The 22587-nt window shown below is 29.9% G+C and overlaps 1 long non-coding RNA gene across 1 annotated transcript; it reads right to left on the reverse strand.

Annotated features, from left to right (window-relative positions):
• Positions 1-1563: 1563 nt before the first annotated feature.
• On the reverse strand, positions 1564-16387 carry LOC120082629. Its single transcript, XR_005483230.1, has 3 exons — positions 16018-16387; positions 1853-2016; positions 1564-1748 (listed from the first exon to the last, which is right to left on the reverse strand). It is a non-coding gene; the product is annotated as an uncharacterized LOC120082629 (long non-coding RNA).
• Positions 16388-22587: the final 6200 nt, after the last annotated feature.

Raw genomic sequence — 22587 nt, forward strand, 5'->3', positions numbered from 1 at the left:
TATTGGCCGAGCTGTACTTATGAGGGATCTGTGAAGGGTTGACGCACTTTGATTAGTTAAGATGGACACATAATATATGTGTAGTAAGGAGAGTTCAGCTGCCGGTCTTTAGTGGAGTGTCTAGCAGTTAAAAGATGGTGGATCCCATGACTAAAGAGTGTAGTCAGTTATTCACGTATCGTTGGAGCTTCGAGCTACAAGTCCATAAGGTCCCATTGGTAGCTCAATGGATTCAAGTTGAGGATCAGTTCTTGGTGTTAATTTGAAATGTTCAATTTAACAAGAGGTAATTTGATTATATATGATATGATCGATATGGTGTATGAGATACAAAAAGTGGAGGATTAATGTAAATGAGGTTTACATTAAGTGCCACGGAATAGAAAAAGAGCTATGGTTTATATGTTTCATGAGATGAAATATTAAAACTATAGGTTATAAATATATTATGGTAAGTTAGTTATCATTTATATTTATAATAATATTAATTATTGGATAATTATCTCTTTTTCTCGAATAATCAATTGAGTGGGAGGTTATTGGTGGTTTCATGGTAATCGTGAGATAAAAGGAAAAATATTTCTTAATTTTAGTAAGAAAAGAAAAGAGATGAAATAAGATTTGCAAAAATTGTGATTTTGAGATTTCCATTCTCAAAAAATTATCACGGAAAAGTTGTCAAGTAAATAAGATTTACTAAGCAACAGCTTGGAGTTAGCTAAACAATCGTGGAGTGTTCTTACACGATAGACACTCAGCTAGACGATGAGCTAAACGATCGCATAACTTTTTCTAGACGATCACATAGCTTTTCCGAAACAATTGGACATCGACCTATACGATAGGTTGTTCCATCTCCCACTTGCTCAATCGTTTACACGATTGTGGTTCCTCCAGTTTTCTGCCTCAAACTAAATCCACACAGAGCCCACCCTTTGGATTCTCACACTGAGAATACGAAGGTAACCTTCTTGGTGGTGTCATACTCAACTCGACACCGTCGAGGTTTTGTGGAGGCCATTCGCAGTGTTCGGGGTGTTCGTAACCTTAGCGATCGCTTAGTTTGAGTGTGTGGTGTTCGTGCAGTGTAGCAATCGTGTTGGACGAACGTTCATGTGTTGCTGTGTTGCTGTGATTGAGCGTTCATGATTAAGGAACTTGAAGATGAGTCTGCAAAGGTTTGTTGATTCTTCCCTTGATCTGTAGTAAAGCATACTGCAATTTCTATATTATGAATAATTGCATTGCTCATGGAAATCCTCGTGTTCGATTTCCTTTAGAAACTCACTTAGAAGTCCATTCTTTACCAATCTTCCCATCCTATCGAGATTAATGTGACCTAATCTTAAATGCCAAAGATAAGTATTATTGTTACTTGGAGAAATTCTTTTCCTTTTAGTTTGAGTATTAGTAGTCTTAAACATCTCATGATTTAAAAGTGCTTTAGTTTCAGTTGGTCTTAACACATACAAGTTGTTTTCTAATTTAGCCGAACAAATATATACCCCAAATTTTGAAATGAATGCTTTATTACTTGTAAAAAATACTGAATACATATGTTCGACTAAGCAAGAAATAGATACTAAGTTCCTTTTCATTTTAGGAACACTATACAGAATTTCTAAGAAAAGAAATCTATTTCCAAAAAATAACTTCGTAACTCCCATTGCACAAGCTGAAATGGCATCTCCAATTGCAACCTTGAGCATCATATCTCCCTCAACAAACTACTGGAAGGAACTACTTCCCTATAAAGAAGCAAAAACATGATTAGTGGCTTCTGAATCAAGTATCTAGGCATTGTGGTCCTTTTCCACTAAACATGTTTCTAAAATAAGTAAATCTCATTTACCTTCCTTTTCCTTCTTCTTCTCAGCAAGATACTTTGGGAAGTTCCACTTCCAGTGACCTTTTACATTGCAGTGGAAACACTTGCCCTTGTCGGCCACCTTCGCTTTTCCCTTACTCTTCCCAGTAGAGAGAGCCTTCCCCTTTCATTCTTTCTTCTTTTTGAACCTTTTTAAGATAATAAGACGAGGGTACAGACTTAGTTTCTGAGGATGAACTCTTATGACACTCTCTGGAATGGGCAATATTTTCCTCTCCTTCTACTGATATGGAACTTTCTGGAATCGACAACATTTAACTTATAGTTTTCAATATGAATCTTATTCATATTAAATTAATATTTGAACTCTTTTCAAGTATTTCACTCTCTCATTTATTAATTTCGAATCATATCCAACATTAATAATAAAGTCTAAACTTAAACTTTATATTAAAATATATCAACATACATTAAACAATTCCCAATTCTGAATTTGAACATTTCAAATTCAATTTAATGACAAATTACCTCAATACCCTTTACAAGTTAGGAAGGGGGCCTAATGGACCTATAGATCAAAAGCTCCAACAATGTGAGATTAATTGGCTAAACACATTAACCAAAATAATCAATATTTGTTAACTGTGGGTACACTCCACTAAAGACCCACAACTGCAATCTTCACACTATATATGTGTTTATGTGTCCACGGATATAGACCAATAACAGCTAGTTAGTCCTTCACGAGTGTTTGTAACACCAGCTAGGTCAAATTACCATTTTACCCCTAGGTTACCTCTACATCCTTAAGTACCAGTGCTCCTTTAATGAACAACCTATTTCTGGTCCAACCATTAAACAAAAACCCATCTTAGGCTAGTGAGAGGGTAGGACCCTTTGTTTAAGTCTCGGAGACACCACTTAAGGGAATACCCATCTATATACCCAGAAATTAAATGCATAACTTATGGTGGGATTTATTACTATATGAGATACAATATGACATATATAATAAAATAAATCATACATCACATGTATAATAAAATAAAAACAATTAACGAACTGAGATTGGACAACCGGTTCGAAATAGGTGAACCGGTGAACCGTCAAAACCAGACCGCAAACAACTCAAACCAGCAATGGACCGGTCTAGAAGAACCAAACCAACTCGAACTGGAGAGACCACGAACCAAACAAGACCAGCAAACCACGAATCACATCAGCCTAGAACTGAACTACAGTCCTCTTTGTCTTGGAGCATCGTGAACTCGTGCCCTAACATCACGATGCTACAAAGATGACCTTCATTCACCGCATCGCAGTGTCGTGACGCTAGGGTACAACGTCCCAATGCTATCGTACAGTCACCCACTGTACATTTTCGAACTTCTTTGAAACACCTTCGAATTCGGCCTCGTTTTCACCAGATCACCACGCGAACAACATAAGCGACTCAAGGACTAAATTACTGACTCGATTCCCTAAAGCACAGGCCTTTCCAACACAAAAATAATGCAATAAAATCTATACAACTTAATCTTGTAAACATCCATTAATTGCAAGTCTCATTCAATAAAGCACATCACATGGAAAAAATTGAATGCAGTAACCCATAAAAACTGTAAAACATATTCTAAAAATTTTGGGAAAATTGGGCCATGAAAACACTGCTTTGTTACCAATTGAAGGATTCATTATGAGGAGATCTTTGAACGGAAGTGGATCATCCCAAATTCCATTTTTACAGAATATATGTTTACAGTTATAGAAAATAATTATGAATTTAACACATAATTTTCAGCATGCTTAAAAACAAAATTGTAGAAAAATAAACAGGGTTCAGAAAACCTTTGAAGAATTCAATCCTCATGTTAAATCCTCTTCTGTGTGAAAATCACGAACAGAGTCGAATGGCCAAATGGTCACCACCACTAGGAAACCTCAGTATTCTCAGGTAGAGAACCTAGTAGGTGTGGGCTCTGGCTATCTTTGGATTGAGAGAGAGAAGAGAATTGATAGAGATGAGAGGATGAAGATGAATTCTGAGAATTTTCTCTTAGAACTCTCTGTGTGTTTTTCTGTTTTTACACAAGGGAAAAAAAGAACCACGGATCCCATTCACACGATTAGGAGAGAAAGATGGAGGAGGGAGTTACAACGCCCTCTCATTAATCATTTCAAAAAATAATTAATACGATAACTACTTTATCATATAATATATATTAAACTATATGTTATATCAAATATAACATATAGCTTTTAGTTTTAATATTGTATCATATACAATATAACCTATATTTCCTTTCTCTCACCAATGACATTAATATTTGAATCGTATTTAAATATTTATTTCATCTCAAATGTACCAATTACATTATAATAATTATATCATATATAATTAAAATTAATTAATTATATCATATATAATTAATTTCCTCAATTAATTTAAACAATTCAAATTAATCCAAAAATTGATACTCATTTAAATCCCATTGAGCTACCAAAGGGACCTCATGGACCTATAGCTTGAAGTTCCAACGGTACGTGAATAATTAATTAAACTTCTTAATTAAATTAATTAAATTATTCACCATCCGTTAACTATCGAGCACTCCACTAAAGACCAACAGTTGCACTCTTCGCACTACAGATATATTTCTGTGTCCATTGGATATAACCAATCAATAGTACGATAATCCTTCACAAATTGCTCGTAAGTACAACTGGGCCAAAATTATCGTTTTGCCCCTATAGTTACATCTAACTCCTTAAGTACCACTAATCCTTTTAATGAACAATAAATCATAGTCCAACTATGACCAAACCCCTCTCGGGCTAGGAGAGGGTGTGGTGCTACATTTTCAAGCCCCAGAATCAGCCTTTAAGGGAGCAATTTATCTATTTGCCCTAACATTAGGGAAGGAGTGAATTCCTTCTTATGTAGTTGTGTTTCCAAATCCTCAATAAGACAAATCCCCAAAATTGTAGGCTTGTTGAGTCGACGTACTGGCTACTCTCACTCATACAAATCAAAGGACTGCTTTCATAGGCAAGAATTCATAACTCACCTAGGATTCAGGTCATGTTACCTATGGTCATCCTAGTGAAATGTAAGTCTCTATTATGAACGACGTTATATAATGAGACTAAACAATTTGTGGTCCGATCTTATACAAACTCTTTTATATAGAATATCCTCGCTCACATGTCTCCAAATGAATGATCAGGATCAGATCATTTGTAGCACTTTACAACAATTGTAACATCTACAAAGCGGGCCATACTTGTAATGTCACCAGGATAAGGTATCCAACCTTATCCATCTCCTACATACCATTTAGGTTATCACTTAAACATGATCCACCCGTATGTCTCTACATATATGTTTAAGCTACAAGATAATCTTGGATGTTAGTTTATTGGTTTGTGGTTAATATAACTAATTTTGAAATAAAACATCACATATTTTATTACATAAATAAAATGTTTGTACATTACAATTATAAACAATGAGACCTTATGAGATTTAAGGCATCAACCCCAGCAGTCTCCCACTTGACCTAAAGCTAGTGGGGTGTATAGTGTAAAAGTCAAACTAAAATACAACGTACACAAAAAAAATAAACTAGGGCACAAACTGCCCAGTACAAAACTCTAACTTGCTCTAGTCTAAATGTGGTCTGTCCTATTGACCCATATTCTGCAGGAGACCCTCAAACACCTTAGTTGTGAGCTCCTTTGTAAATGGATCAGCAACATTGTACTCCAAAGCTATTTGTGTGACAATCATGTCCCCTCGATGCACAATCTCCCGAATGAGATGATATTTTTGCTTTATGTGTTTCCCGCACTTGTGCCTCCTAGGCTCTTGGGAATTAGCCGCAACACCACTATTATCACAATAAAGTGTTATGGGCTTTGACATGTCTGGAATGACTTTCAGATCGGTCAATAATTTTTTGAGCCAAACAGCTTCCTTAGCAGCTTCACAAGCCACTACATACTTAGCCTCCATAGTAGAGTCAGCAATGCACCCTTGCTTGGTGCTCCTCCAAACTACTACCCTTCCGTTAAGAGTGAACACTGATCCTGATGTGGATTTTGTAGAATCCTTATCAGTCTTGAACTCAGAGTCCATGTATCCGGTAAGGATTAGATCCTTAGAACTATACACGAGCATGTAATCCATCGTTCTTCGTAGATACTTGAGGATGTTCTTAACGATGGTTCAGTGATCGAATCCTGGATTAGACTGGTATCTATTGACTATCCCCACCGCATAGCAGATATCAGGTCTCGTACATAACATTGCATACATCAGACTGCCAACAACCGATGCATAGGGGGTCCATCTCATTTCCTCAACCTTTTGAGGTGTCTTAGGACATTGCTCTTTAGACAATATCATTTCATGCTTGAAAGGTAGTAAGCCTCTCTTGAAGTTCTGCATAGAATACTTGACAAGGATTTTGTCAATGTACGATGCTTGAGACAGAGCTAGCATTTTGTTCTTTCGATCTCTAAAGATCTAAATTTCCAGAATAGACTGAGCCTCTCCCAAGTCTTTTATTTGAAATTGGTCACTAGCCAGTTATTAACTTCAGTCAATAGACCTACATCATTCCTAACGAGTAAGATATTGTCTACGTATAATAATAGGAAAGCTACTAAACTGTTGATGATCCTCTTGTATACACAAGGCTCATCAACATTTTGATAGTAGTCATATGATCGCTATATCAAACCTTATGTTCTAAGATGGAGAAGCTTGCTTCAGTCCATAAATTGACCGATTAAGCCCACAAACCTTTTGCTCTTGACCTTAGGTTATGAATCTATCGAGCTACTCCATATAAATGGTCTCCTCAAGATTGCCATTCATAAAGGCAGTCTTGACATCCATCTACCAAATCTCATAGTTATAATATGAGACAATGAACATGAGCATCCGGATAGACTTTAACATGACAACAAGTGAGAAAATCTCCTCATAGTTGACTTCATCAACCTGAGTATAACCCTTTGCCACTAGTATAGTCTTAAAGGTTTGCACCTTCCCATCAACATCTCGTTTTCTTGTAGATCCATTTGCAACCTATAGGTTTAACCCCATCATGTAGGCCTACAAGATCCCAAACTGAATTGAAGTATATCGACTTTATTTCGAGATCCATAACTTTGATCCACTCATCTTTATCAATATCCTCCATCTCCTTCTTGTAAGACAATGGGTCCTCAACATCTCCGTCAGCTACCATAGCTAGGATTTCTATTAAACCCATGTAACAAACAGGTGGATTCGCAACCCTCCCACTGCGTCGAGGTTCCCTCAACACTTGAGGTGGATTTGACCTACTAGATGATCCGACTTCAAAAAATCTTGTTGAGTGTTGGGTTCTTCAATAACTCTTGTTGAAGGTTCAGTAGTTTCTTTGGAAAGTTCATTCAACACAACTTTACTATGGTGTTTGTGCTTCTTTATGTGGTCTTTTTCCATAAAAGTAGTGTTTATCGTACACACACTTTGGTTTCTTTAGGGTCGAAGAAGAAATCACCTCTCGTTCCTTTGGGGTAGCCTACAAATAGGCACAATTTTGAACGAGATTCTAGTTTCTTAGGATTTGCCTCAAAACATGTGTTGATAGATTTCTAGTTTCTATCACTGATAGATACTTATAGACTTCTATCAGCCTCTATCAAAGATAGACTTCTATCACTTTCTATCACTAATAGACACTGATAGACTTCTATCAGCGTTTACAGCGATAGATTTATACCAGTTTCTATCACTAATAGACGTTGATAAAATTCCTCTATCAATGTCTATCTCTGATACACATTGATAACAATGTCTATCACAATTATCTAAAAGCAACAAAATTTTCAAAAACAATGTCTAGTGTATGTATCATAAACTATCTAAAAGCAAAAAAATTACCAACAACTAGCAACAACAAAATGATTATCTATTGATAAGTAATTAATAGTAGTCTATCACTGTCTATCATTGATAGACAATGATAGACTACTATCAGTGTCTATCTGTGACAAATAGGGATAACAATGTCTATCGTAACTATCTAAAAGCAACAAGATTTTCATATTCAATAATAACATCTAGTGTATAGTTGATGGCAACAAAATTGTGAACAAAATCATTATTTATTGATAGATCATTTATAGTAGTCTGTCATTGTTTATCACTAATAGACGGTGATAGAAAGCTATCATTGTCTATTATAGATAATAATAGTGTTCTATCACTTGATCTTCCATTATCTATGTTTATCATTCTAATTACTATTTTGGAACTAGCAACAAAACTACCAAAATTACTATCACCACTATCACTTGGTCTATAATTTAGCCTTCGCATTGTCTATCATTGTCATTCTAGTTAACATTTTGAACTAGCAACAAAATTATAAATAGAGGAGGAGGAGGAGGAGGAGGAGGAGGAAGAGGAGGATTTATAATTGAAGAAGAACTACTTAACATTTTTGTAAGAAGGAGAAGAGGAAGAAGAAGAAGTCGGAAGATGGAGAAGAAGAAAATAATTAATTTTTGCTGTTTAACATTTTGGAAAGAAGGAGAAGAGGAAAGAGAAGCTAGAAGATGGAGAAGGAGAAAATAATTAAAATTTGCTATTTGTGTAAATATTTTTCCTTTTTTTTAAAAAAAATTTGAATCCCCTTAAATATATATATAAGAAACTATTTAGAAGTTTGAGAAATTATTTAAAATGGTAAAATTGTTGAAAATATTTACAAGATATAACAAGATTTTAGAATTATCAATGATAGATGCTGATAGACACGAATAGAATCTATTAGTGTCTATCATTGATAGTTCTAATATTTTAATTTATTTTTCTATATTTAAAAACAACTCTAGAAGTTTTCTCAATAAAATTAGGAGTTGGCATATTTATGTTAGATTTTAAGATCAATGTTTAATTTTCGTTTTTCAAATACGGTATCTAAACCATTCTTTTTTGTTTTATTTTTTTGAACTTTCAAAATATATAACTATTTATTAATTACTTATTGATCACACATAATATCCTTTTTATATGAAATTAATTAAGAACAAATTTGCATAAAATAAAATAACAACAAATAGCTTTTTAAGAAAAGTACAAAATTCTCCAATTTAAATAGTTATAACCCTTATCCCGAAATATTAAAGAAACAAAGTACATATTTAGCTAATACAAATTTAAATAATTTAAAAACTTAATGTCTATTTATGTTACTTTTTATTTGAAAATTCTCTAATTCAACATCATTCTTATTTTTTTCCTCTAAAAGCCAATCAATTAATAAAAAATAAAAAAAAATAAAAAAAAAAACCTATGGGCAATATTTTGTTATGATACCCTCGGTAAATTTTAGTTTATAACTATTCTTTCAATTACATATTTTATTTTTATCCATTTTTTTTTCATTTCTATCTCTTCTATTATTTTCAAATTTAAAATTTAAGATTAAATATATTTATAATTTCAACTTAGTGAAAAATATATTTATTCATTATAAAAATTTATATCCAATTTTTTTTTTTATCTATGTCCAATTTATTTTATTTTTATGGGAAGTTAACCTAAAAAAATATACATATAGTTTTAGCGACTATTTCTATCATTACTAAATTTCTACCAAATGCTTATTAGTTAAACTAAATGATATATATAATCATTCAATATTCAACTTCTACCATAAAAAAATAAATCTTAATAAAATTTAACTGCGTGCATTGCATGTCTCTTTTAACTACTATAACTAAAAGAGAGATTAAATAAAATAAGGACAAAAGCTCATACAACACAAGGAAAAAGATTCCAATGAGAAGAGCCTAGCAAATTCCATAAGCTCCAAGCCACTTGTTTGGAAGGCTGAAATTGGGTTGGTTTGTAATAGGTTGGTAAATGAGAAATTGTATAGGATGACCAAAACGGAAAATCTAATTGAAAATATTTTCAGTTTTTCAATTTTATGATTTATGGAAAAATTGTTATATATAGGGACCCATTTCTCCATTTAATTTTTCAATCTGGCCTTCACAACGCTCCCATCAAGTAGTTGTATTTTCCCATAGTTTTAGCAAATCTACACATAGAAGATCATTTATCTTTCTTCTTTTAATTTGCCTTCAACAAGAACTAGACTCTTCATCTTCCCTCTTTTGTTCAAAATCCTTTCTTTACTCGATTAAATAGAAAAATAACAAGAACCATTTCTTATTCTTCTCCCAGTCTGAAGTTATTAGTTATTCAATTTAACTTTCAAATATTCTCTTCGAACTTCTTCTCTGGCAATAAGGCTTCTTCTTTGGTGCACTATGGCTCAAAAAATGATTTTTTTAATCAATGAATGGAAAATTTCCGATTTAGAACAGTATCATAAATTGTTCTATACATGAAATTTGCCATTCAAACTTATGATTTGACTCATTTTCCATTAATTTTGATACGTTTCGTCGTGAATTGTTCTTTTTTTTATAACATTGATTATGAGTTCTAAAAGGTCTGCGATATAGAGGTGTTTTAGATAAATGAATGGGGTATTGAAATGTTGGAGATGAAAGGTGGGTGGTGGGAGGGTTTGTGTTGATTATGTAGATTGAAAGGTTGGAGATGAAAGATTGGGGATATGGAAGGGTTTATGTTGAATATGGAAGGTTGAAGATGGAAGAGTGGTGTATTAAAAATTTTCTCGTTGGAATATGGAAGGTTTGTGTGGGACATGTGTTGGTTTTTACAGGTATGAAATACTACTATTGATTTGAATTATTGGATTATGGTTTATTCATCCAAGTACATTGTATCTGCATTTGAATGTTGCATTGGTAGAACTTAATAATTTTTTTTAAAAAAATGATCATATTTTTTTTCATTACCAATGTAGATTTTAGCTGGATTGTGTTTTTGATTACTATAATATTTATACTATAGTATAGCTCACTTTAGTTGCTTTTTAGTGGCTAAAAGGTATTTTTTTAGTTGTTACAAGGTATAAGATTTAAATTGTCTTAAGTATATTGTGTTGTTAGAAAACTAATAAAAGTTGTAGCTAGTTTTAGTAAAAGGTATTTGTGTGGCAAAACTATATAAAGAAAAATCTAGCATTTTTTAGGAGAAAATATACAAAAGAATGAGAAACATAAGACAAAATACAAATACACGTCCCAAAGTAGATATATAATTCTTTTGACACAATTTTTTAAACTTTCACGGTATTCACAAATTTTATATTAGGTGATATATTTGTTAATTGGTTGTCAATAAATATTTTTTGCTTGTTCTTAGGAGTTGTTTTGGAGTTGTTTTTTCAGATGTTGATTCACTAAAATAAATCACCAACATTCCTTAATTTGAGGGATTTGTTTGTTTTTTATTTGAATTTTAAATTTGCTAGTATTTTAGTAAGATATTTTGTTAAAGGTTTTTATTTTATTTTATTTTTTTTATTCCATAAATTCTATAAAAAATTCTAAAAAAATCCTTTGGTCATTTATTCAATAAAAAAAGTTTGGTGACTATTTTTTAAAAAGTTCATTAGGTTTTGGCCATTTGTCCAAAGGTAAATAGGTTTGGAGTCCAAACTCATCTCTTTCATTTCTCTTTCTCTCTCCTTTCATTCTTTTCTCATCATTTTTATTTATTTTTTATTTTCATGAACGAGTTTTTAGTAATTCTTAAAATTTTAAATTTCTATTACTTTTAATTAATTTTGATATAAATAAATAAATTAGTAAAAAATTCATGTTAACTCATTAATTTTTAAATATTTTCCTCCTATTTCTTTTCTATTTTATTGATTTTTATTTAGATTTTATGTATATGTATAATTGACTACTATGTATACTTTTATTTTTAAAGAAGTAAATGTTTACTATTGAATTAAAGAAATGTAGCTATATTTGGTTTTTCTTACATAAATATTTAATTACAAGTCGCAATTAATTATTGAACGTTAAAAATTTAATTATAAAATTTGATGGACAATTTACAAATTCCTCTAATTTGAGCTAACTCATGAAAGTTAAAATTATTTAATATAAATTGGTCGAAATGAGAAATCACATTGCAGAACAAGGATGATAAAGAGTATTTAAATCAATACAAAAAGTATTCTCTTAATTTCCACAATCATTTCAATGTTAGATAAAAGTTAAAATTGGAAATTAAATCAAAATTTTCTAATTAAAAAAAGTTAGTATGATAAATGTTCAATACAAAATAGTTTTTCTAGATTCCATATATATTATAAGTTAGTATGAGACATGTTAGAATTAAATATCAAGGTATGAGTATTGAAATTAGACGTTATATATACAATATCACAAACTTGGATAACATGAAGGAGAAAACAATTTCTTTTTCAAAAAAATCTATAACAATAATTTAAAAAGAAAAATATTCAAATTCAATCTTACGATCTGAACACATGTATTAGAAACCCAATAAACCTAATTTTGCACCCCAAACACATGCTTTAACCTTTTCAACAATTTATGTAGAGTCGTAGACATTGATTGTCATGTTCTGTTTTTTTATGTTTGTTCATGCTTTTGTATCTTACTTCCGAACTTTGTATATTCAAGTTTGGACTCATGAGACTGTAAACATTGCCACGTTGCCACGTTATGTTAGCAATGTTTTAATGGTTAGAAATAATTTTCTTATTTTTAGATTATAACATAAATTGAATGCTTCATTCATAAGTCTACAAAAATTGATATATAATCTATCTCTACACAATTCACAAAAAAAGCTAAAGGAAAAAAAGAGGGAAAAAATGCACAAAATCAGGGTTTAGAAAACAACACCATGAACCCCAAATATATTGTCATAAAAATTGAACAATCCATGGTACATTAGAGGTTATATAGTTTATAAAACAACAAGTAAATTAATACAAAAAATAAAGTTAAAGATAATTATCTAAATCCAAACATTATAACATGTGCTCCAAACACAGACATGCGTGATTCAAATTTCAAAATTCCATCAAATAAGTCTGCAGGCATTTGATTCTCAAACTATTGATTCCGAACTTATGGACCAAAGACCTTTTAAAATTTTGATTTCGAAGGCTATGATTCCAAAACAAAGGGCTAAACAACCTCGTAATTAACTTTTGGTATATTTTATATCCCTCAATTTAAAAAGGTTGAAAGAACCTATTTACTCATTTTATGATAAAAATAAACCCTAAATTTAATTAGTTTGGGTGTACCAAACAATAATACTGCTTTTTAAGCTACATTTCATTGTTGAGATGTTGAGTTTAGGTGCTTTCATGGCTGCTTGTAATTTTAATTTGTGTTTTTTTTAGTCTAGTTCATATTTCAAATGAAGTTCTTTTAATTGTATTTCAAATTCAAGTTTCACTTCTAAAACTCAAACACTTCTCATTTTTCATATTTCCAACCCAATGGGAAAAAAAATTTCCCACATGTGACAAATAAGTTGACATCGATATCGACATTTCATCTCGACATTTTAATTATTCTAACATAATTTGGCATGGGAAAGATACAATATTATTATAAAAGAAAAAAAAGTAAAAAGTTGCCAAAATGCTAAGAATATATACAAAATACAAAGATATGAGAAGACAAGAGATCAGAGTGAAGGGATTGTACCCTAATTAATTAATATGATTTGTGTGTGTTTCTGAATATATTTATATCTATTAGGGATGTTTTTAAATATAGAGAAATAAATCAATATAAATATAGTAAAATTTCACGGTCTATCTACGATAGAGATCACGATAGACTACTATTTGTATTTATCATAAACTGCAATAGACCACTATCTATGTCTATCTATGTCATGATAGACACAGATATCACGGTCTATCACAAATAAACTATGATATTTTGTTATTATTTATAAATTTTTCAACAATTTTTTTTTAAAAATAATTTATCATCTATTTATTTATTCTTTATTTTTTTTTCTTCTTCTACCTACTATTTCTCCTTCTGCAATTCTTAGAGCTGTGCTTGATAGGTTTATGTAAATTTCAATTTTAGATATATGATATTACAATTAGTTTTGTCCTAAAATTTTCTAAAATTTAAAAATTTAGATGTAAATTTCGAATTTTTTTAAAGGTGATCGTCAATGTTAAAATATATTAGGTTAGGGGTTTCTTGGAAAAAAAAGATAATAAAAAATTTAGAGATCTATAAGATATAAAATTAAAAATTTAATAAATTATTAGACGTAACGTATTGAATTTAGGATGTAGAATTGTAATTTGACATGTTAATAATAATTCTAAGTGGGAGAGGCACATAACTTTAATTTTTGTCAGTTTTTGTTTGTATTATATATATTTTCTGTGGTTTCTTTTGCAGATTTGTCTCTCTCTACTGCTATTTTGATTTCTGGAGTATGGATGCTGTTTTAAAGTTGAGACAATTCAGACCAGACATGCCTGATGTAATGTATGAAAACTTCTATAGAGAGAGCACAAATTGACTTTTATTTTCTCTTATCTGATGTTTTTCTTTGAGATATGTGAAAACTACTTGAGGTACGACGCACTTGACGCTTGGTTTAGATATCTTAAACTTGAATTTAGTTACAAAAGTCATGCCTAGTGATACAAGCCTACTTTCATCGACTTGTAAGATTGAAGGGACGCTTCATTGATATCCTAAGAAAGTATATAGGAGAGGTTAGAAGAAAGTCTTTCAATTATTTTAAGAGAAATGGTATAAGCCCTTGAGGATCCAATATAGGCAAAATCAAGGGAGCTCTCAATCTTTATAAGATGGATATGGGCTACTCGTTTCATTGCCAATTAAACCCAAAACCATAAGCTAATGGGTTATGATAGGTTTAATTATATTAACAATTTAACACTCTTTGTCACTTGTGTGCTTGAAATTTTGACAAATGAAAATTAATATTAACCGGAGAGAAAATGATGTATTAGGGGATTTGTATATTGGATGACTGACTTCTTGCTTATATGTGTCAACATAATTGAGATATCCTAGTACACCTACCGATGAAAAGAATAACTCATCTATCTTATAAAGACGGTGAATTTCCTTGATTTTTTTAATGTAGGATTCTCAGCATAACTACAAAATAACTAGAAAAGAGCCAATCAATATCTAAGGAGTAATTTCATTGAAAAGAGCCTGTCCACATTTCAAATGAGTGGATTACTTCTCAGGAGAAAGATAGGCAGATTTCATTGACAAAAAGTGTGTAATAGCTAGCAACAAATCAACAGATCAATTTTTCAACTACAGTAATTTAACATGGTATTAGAGAAGGTAGTCTAAATTATTTCCTTTCGAAAAATATAACTTTCTAAATACAAATGAAGGAGGGTTCAAAACATTAAAAAAATAATAATAATAAATTTACTTTAACCCATCGGCTTTAAACTATCTTGCATAGGCCAATTCGACTCATGTCCGATGATGCTAACAAAATGAAAGCTTAAGGAGAGTGGGGGGATTGACTTCCATTCCATGTTTTGGTTATCTTTAAGATGAAAACATGTAGAAAAAGAGAGAGAGATCTCTAGAGGGCTTATATATGTTAACAACATGAAAACTTGAAATGAAAGAACATTTAAATTCCAATTCTCTTATCTTGGTTTGCTTTGAAAGATGAAAAGGCTCAAGAAAAAACACAAGATGAAAACTTGAGAAGAGAGAACATAAAGACTTCATTTTTTTCCATATCTTTGGTTTTTCCTTTAAAAATGAAAACTTCTAGAGAGAGAAAAATTAAGGAGAGAGAAAAAAAGATTATTGAATTCCCATTTCCATATAACTTCCTAAAGTTGAAAACTTTACTAGAGAGAGATAGGGAGAGCATTGATTTCCATAATTTCCACATATCTCAATAATTTCCCCTTCAAAACCTAATTAATGACCTTCCCATGTAATTTGGTTGGAAATTATACCAATAGCAAAACGCAATTGAAATAAATCAAATTGAGAAAAAAGAAAAAAACACAAACAAAAACAACATTCAAATTTAAGAACCCTTTCCAAATATACAAAATCAAACCACCACTTGAAAAAAAAGAAAAAAAGAAAAAAATCTATGAAAGAAGAACATTAGATTTAGGTTCATATAAATAGCAAAGACAATAAATATAAATCAATCAATAAAGAAAAAAAAAAAAAAAAAAGGTTATGTGTACCTGAAATGAAGAAATTGCAGCCATTGTTAAATGTGTTTGTTTTAAAATTGTTGGTGAATGAGTGATTGAAGCTGCTAGAATGACCTGATTTTTCAAACAAAAAAAAAAACCCTTTTTTTTTCAGAAAAAACAACATCAAGATCCAAAACCCATTTTGTGTAATTAATTCAATATTGGTTTATGAAAATCACTAAAAGGGAATTTCAGCAAATTAAAATCAGATCATGCTGGCAGCTTCAACCTCTCAAACCAACATATAATCCCCAAAATCTCAACCATCAAGATAAAGAGAGAGAGAGAGAGAATTTTGTTTGGAAAAAAAGTGGAGTTTGAGATCCAAAGGCTAACCCTTTTAAGGATTTTTGGCAAAGAAAAGGTAGAGCCCATATTACATGTTTCAATTTAACTAAACTTTTGGGCACTTTATTTTTTTTTTTTAAAAAAAATTAAATTATAATAAATGCCCTTCAACTTTGCATTTTAAAATAATAATAATAATAATAATAATAATACGCCAACAAGAGCGTAGCTTAACTGGCATAATACTTGTACTATCGACCTCAAAATCTAAGGTACAAATATTTAAAAAATACCCTTAGAATATAAATTTTTTAAAATTTTGGATATTAAGTCATTGCCATACAGTTCTGATTCAGTCTCAATTTCTAATCGAAATTTGAATGAATTTTTATTCCGCTAGTACTTTTGAAATGTTCATGAAAGTTCAGGGTCGTCCTATTGCAATTTTTGAAAGTATAAAATATTTTTATAACTACAAATAATAAAATGTAAACTAGGACATTCATAAATAAATAAAATATCAAATTATTTATAGAAATAATAATAATAATAAAAACCCTCATAGACTTCTATCCGTCCCTATAAAAGAACAAAATTTTATTACTTTATGTAAATAATTTTTATTATTTTTCTATTTTTGAAACTCAGCGAGTTATAATTTAGGGTTTATTATAATTATTATGATTATTATTATTATTATTGATTTCTTCTAGTTCTCTTATTGCAATAAGAGAGAGAGAGAGAGAGAGAGAGAGAGAGAGAGATGAATGGTTCTGGTTTGGTCCTTTTACAGCTATTGATGCTGACTTATTGCTCCTCTCTTTCAATATCAAAGTCTTTCAATGAGAGTTTTAAATTGGTTATTAAAATATGCTTTCTCATTAATTAAAGTTCAAATCAAAAGGGGGACCATTTCCCTAACTCAACCAAATTTCTTCTTTAATATAGCTTACTTTCACGGCCAAAACTTTGAATTTCTTTCCTATATTTATAATATGATGTATGTATGTATAAACTAATGCTTTCTTTTTTCGTTCTATCTCTTAAAATCCCAATTAATATCAGGGGAAATTTGTCATACCTCGCCCCAATTTATCCTATCGAACCTAAGACGTGGTATGACAACAATAGATTTCAATTGAACTATGAAATCCGGTGTCGGACTTTACAACATTTTCAAAATTTAGTGGCTAGCAAATCTTTCACAGTGAAAACAGTTGAAATAGAGTTTTTAAATCAAATTCTTCGATAGAATTTTCTCTGAAAATTTGATTAAACCACAACTGAAAAAGGAAAATATACTCCCGAAATATACGGTTAAAATCAACTACCAAGTGTGTCTCACCACACTCTCTTCAATAAAACCAGATCCCTCGATTAGAAACACGTCATTAAAATCAAGAGAAAGCATTCAAGTTTTCATTTACAAATAACTAGGGCTAGCAATTCTAGTTACAAGCTAAGAAATATGATAGCAACATTTCAAATGTAGAAATTGTGTAATCTAAATAAAGTTGGTGGAAAATCTTAGGTCTCATAGGCCGCAGGAACTTCATTAACTACCTGGGACCAAAAAAAAAGTGTGAGCTGGGAGGCCCAGTGAATGACAATTATTAAAACATAATTAATATCTTATTGGTTATTCGGAAAAATCCATTATCATCATCTTCTTTGATTTTGTTTTTTCTAATTCAACACAATAGAAATTAGAATATTCGACCTCTTGATCGAAATTAATCACAATGCCCTAATTAGTTAGCTTGTTTAGATGATAATTTTTTTTTAGTCTTTTGTAGGTAGAAATAAATGGAGGATTTACAATCCTCTTGTCATTGATAAACAATTAATGTTTTCTAGTTATTACTCAAAATAATACAATGATTTATAAATTCCCTTTAATTACCTTATTAATTATTTCAACATATTTATGTAGATTGACATATTGAGCTCAAAGAAAAAAAAAGAAAAAAAAAAAACATGTTTTGAAGTCTTAAGGGAAAAAAAAAAAAAAAAGGAAAAAGCTGGTTGTGAATATGACCTTACTAAAAGCAGGCCTAGCTACATAGGTTTGATAATCAAAGCATAAGCTAAACAAATCAATAATACACCAATATTGTCTTTATTTCTGTCTATATATTTTTTCACAATTGTTATTATTATTATTATTATTTGATAAAAAGTATCAAAATATGAAACCCTAATTCATATATTTAAAAAATTTAATCAATTAATTTTTGTGATGCCATAAAACTCTTTGAAAATATGGAAGTTTTAAATCAAAATGTATTTAGTAATTATGAATTATTATTTATACACAGAACTTTTTTATTTTTAAGACAATAATGTGTTTTCATATATTTAATTAATTAAAATATGATTTAGAGATCATACAATTATTGGGTTTTTTTTTTTCCAAAGTTGAACAACCATATGAAAAGTATATAACAACTGAAAATCATAGGACTTATGTAACCAACCAATAGCTTTCCTATGAAATCAAAGACAAATAGTTGAAAAATAATAGGATAATTTTCTTAAGTTAAAATATTATTCATTATAAAAAAAATTAAATAATGTCTTTATTAATCATATTTAACCAAAAATCACTTGAGAATCACTCCTATAGTGAACCTTCATTGGGCAACTTTAACAAAATTAAGACTACTAATCCAAAAAAACAAAAATCTAAAACAAATTAAAGGATGGGAGGTAATTAAGGTTCATTATACAAACTATATATATATATATAAAGGAAAATTTTCAAAAATAAAAAATAAGGAAAATTATTTACACAAAATAGCAAAATTTTAATTTTCTTTGATAAGAGCTTATAAAGGTTGATAGAAGTCTATCAATGTATGTCAATGATAGAAACTGATAGAAGTAGACGCTGATAGAAGGGAAAATTATTTTAAATGACAAAACTGCTGAAAATATTTACAAATAATTCAAAATATAACAGTCTATCTGCAATAGACCATGATAAACTACTATATGTGTTTATCACGACATAGATAAACACATATAATATTCTATGGTGGTTTATCATCGATAGACTGTGATATTTTGCTATTATTTGTAAATATTTTGATTCATTTTCTTATATTTGAAAACAATCTTGATTGTCTGTCAATGTCTATCAATTTTTTTTTGTTATTTCTGTAAATAATTTTAAATTTTTTTTATAGGTAAAAATTTTCTCCATATATAATATACATGAATTAAAAGGGGATAATTGGCATGTGTATAGGGTAGTGTGGCCTTAAAAAAAAAAGATAAGAAAAGAGTAATTAAAAAAAACAGTTGGATTATTTAATAATGAGAATTAAGGCAATGAAGAATTGAGCAAGTTGGTGGAATCAGTTTGAGGGGGCAGGCTGCTCTAAACTTTTGTCCTTAGCTTTGGGAGGATCTTCTGTCTTTTAGGTCACTGCCTTTGATTTGGTTGACAGACACAGTGGCATGTGGACAAATTTTTTCCCTATGGATGGACCACTAATGCAATTACTTTTCTTTTGGAAAAAAAAAATTATTATTGTTTTTTAAGTTATCAATTTGATTAAATTTGATTACATTGTCACATGCTTTTGCTTTTTTAACTTTCTCTTTCAGTTTTTGTATGATCTTGATTTGATTAAGAGAGAGGTGCATGTGTGGTTGTGAATAATTTCAACTAATCCAAAATCATTATATATATATATATATATTTATTTGTTTACTGTAGTTTAATAAAATAATTATTTGTAGATTAATAAATTTATGAATTTAGTCGGTTATTGGTTAATGTTAGAACATGTTTAGGAGTGATTTTAAAATTGTAAAATCACTTTTTTCGTGTTTGACTTCACTATGAAATACAACTTTAATCACTTAGAATTAATTTAGCATTACATTTTATAATTTTAAATACAATTTTCTTATCAACAAATTTAGTTTTGAATGATTAATTGTCCATTTGGATTGATTTTTCAAGTGTTTATAAACATTTTTTTTTAAACTTAGAAATACTTAGGAAATCAATCTAAATAGGCTTGGTATGTTGATTTTAAAATTGGGAAAAGTGATTTTAAACATTTCAAAATGCCTCTCAAATAATATGCACTTTAAGTATTCTAAATAATTGAGGCCCGTTTAGTAACCTATTGAGTTTCGTTTGGTAACCATTTTGTTTTAATTTTTTAAAATTAAGCATATAGACATTACTTCTACCTCTAAATTTCGTCATTTGTTATCTACTTTTCAGCAATGATTTAAAAAAATCAAGCCAAATTTTGACAGCTAGAAAATCAGCTTTCAAAAAGTTGTTTTTGTTTTTGAAATTTGAATAATAATTCAACCATTGTACTTAAGAAATATGCAAATCATGATAAGAAATATACATGATATAAGCTTAATTTTCTAAAACAAAAATAAAAAACAAAATGGTAACCAAACGGGGTTGGTTTTTGGTTTTTGGTTTTTTTTTTTTTTTTTTTTTTTTTTTTTTTTTTTTTAAATTAAGCCTATTTCATTCACGTTTTTTTCAATGATTTGCATCTTTTTAAGTACAATTATTGAATTCTTAGCAAAATTCAAAAAACAAAAACAACTTTTTGAAAGCTACTTTTTTTATTTCTCAAAATTTGACTTATTTTTTAAATCATTGGTGAAAAGTAGCTAACAAAAGAAGAAATTTAGAGGTAGAAGTAGTGTTCATATGCTTAATTTTCAAAAACAAAAATTAAAAACAAAATGATTATTAAACATGGCCTTAATTTCTAACTTTTGAGTTTAGTTGAATTTTTTTTTTATGCATACCAACATATGATTATGAAATTTTCAATTTGGTTTTTATCGATTCGATAGGCGACTCATTTTCTATTGCTACTTTTTCTTTTTACAAAGAGAGAGATCAAATCTTATGCCTTGAAATTGATAATAAAAAGAGTTGCATTCATTATGTTTTACATATCACTAATATTAATCATATAATAATGCAAGGTTCAATTATAATTGTGGTTTTATTTTTAGTCAAAAAAGATGTGATTTTATTTTATTATAACTAATAATATGTGCTATTTTGAAACTAAAAGTCTATGATACAAAACCAATTTGTGAATACTACAAATAAGATGTCAACTTAGTTGAAATATTTTGATGCATTTATATATATTGTTCGTTAAAAAAATAATACATGACCAAATTGAAAAATTATTTTTAATCACCAAATTCATGATTTAACCTAATTTATATTTGATTCACATGGCATTTTGCTTATTTAGATATGTATTTATCTTCACAGATGTGATTATGGATGGGTCAGTAGATGCTGCCTTTTTGGTTCTCTTAATGTCATCCCTTTATAATTTGAAGGTCTGGCTCAAATTTGTTTAATTGGATTATCTATATTATCTCCTTTAATATTAGAATATTTTTCCCATCTAAATTATCATTTCTTTTATTGATTATTTTAGTTATTATTTATTACTTTCTCATTTTACTTAATGAAGGTTTAAGTTAATTGTGTCTTGATTTTATTTTCTAGTGCTAACTATGGATTGATATTTTTGTTCATTTTGATTTATTGAATTATAATATGTTGTTTATTTTGAACGAAGGACGTGTTTAGAAGTGATTTTAGCAAATATACTGTTAGAATATTTAGAAGTGATTCTTAAAATGGTAAATCACTTTTATTATTTTTGAAACTACACCAAAATTATTTTGATAATTCATAATCAGTTTCAAAAGTTGAAAGAATAGCTACTCGACGAACAGTCATAAGACAGAAAGCTTCAGTGATCCTTGAAGGAATGGAGGTTCTGGTGAACTATGAGAGGAACCACAACTCTGGAATTAGTAGCAACAAATGAGAATCCTACAAAATAGAAACTCGTGATATGCTGAGTCGTGGATCATGCTCTCTTTAAGATGTTTCGCGACTCTGCCTTTTTGTGCAAGTAGTTCGTTGAGGATGCTACATTGTCTTTAGGATAAAACAACCCAAATAAAAACCTGTCTCGATCGAAACTGCACTGGAAGCCGGTAAGAAATATAACAACCCTCTAATATGTTCTCAGAAAATGTGAAGGGAAAGGAGAAGAGAGAACAAGGAGGGAAGGTTTGTTTTATCTAGGGGATGGCGTTTATTCGATCTGCACGGGCTGCAAGCAGACTACAACAATCGACTAAAGTTCGTAAAATTACAGCCTTGAACTACTTGAATCTGACAAAACTCTTGGATACTCGCTCCGAACTCAACTCAAGATCAAAAGAAAGAATGAATGAATG

This window comes from Benincasa hispida, chromosome 8 (assembly GCF_009727055.1).
Source record: "Benincasa hispida cultivar B227 chromosome 8, ASM972705v1, whole genome shotgun sequence".
In the NCBI taxonomy this organism is placed as follows: domain Eukaryota; kingdom Viridiplantae; phylum Streptophyta; class Magnoliopsida; order Cucurbitales; family Cucurbitaceae; genus Benincasa; species Benincasa hispida.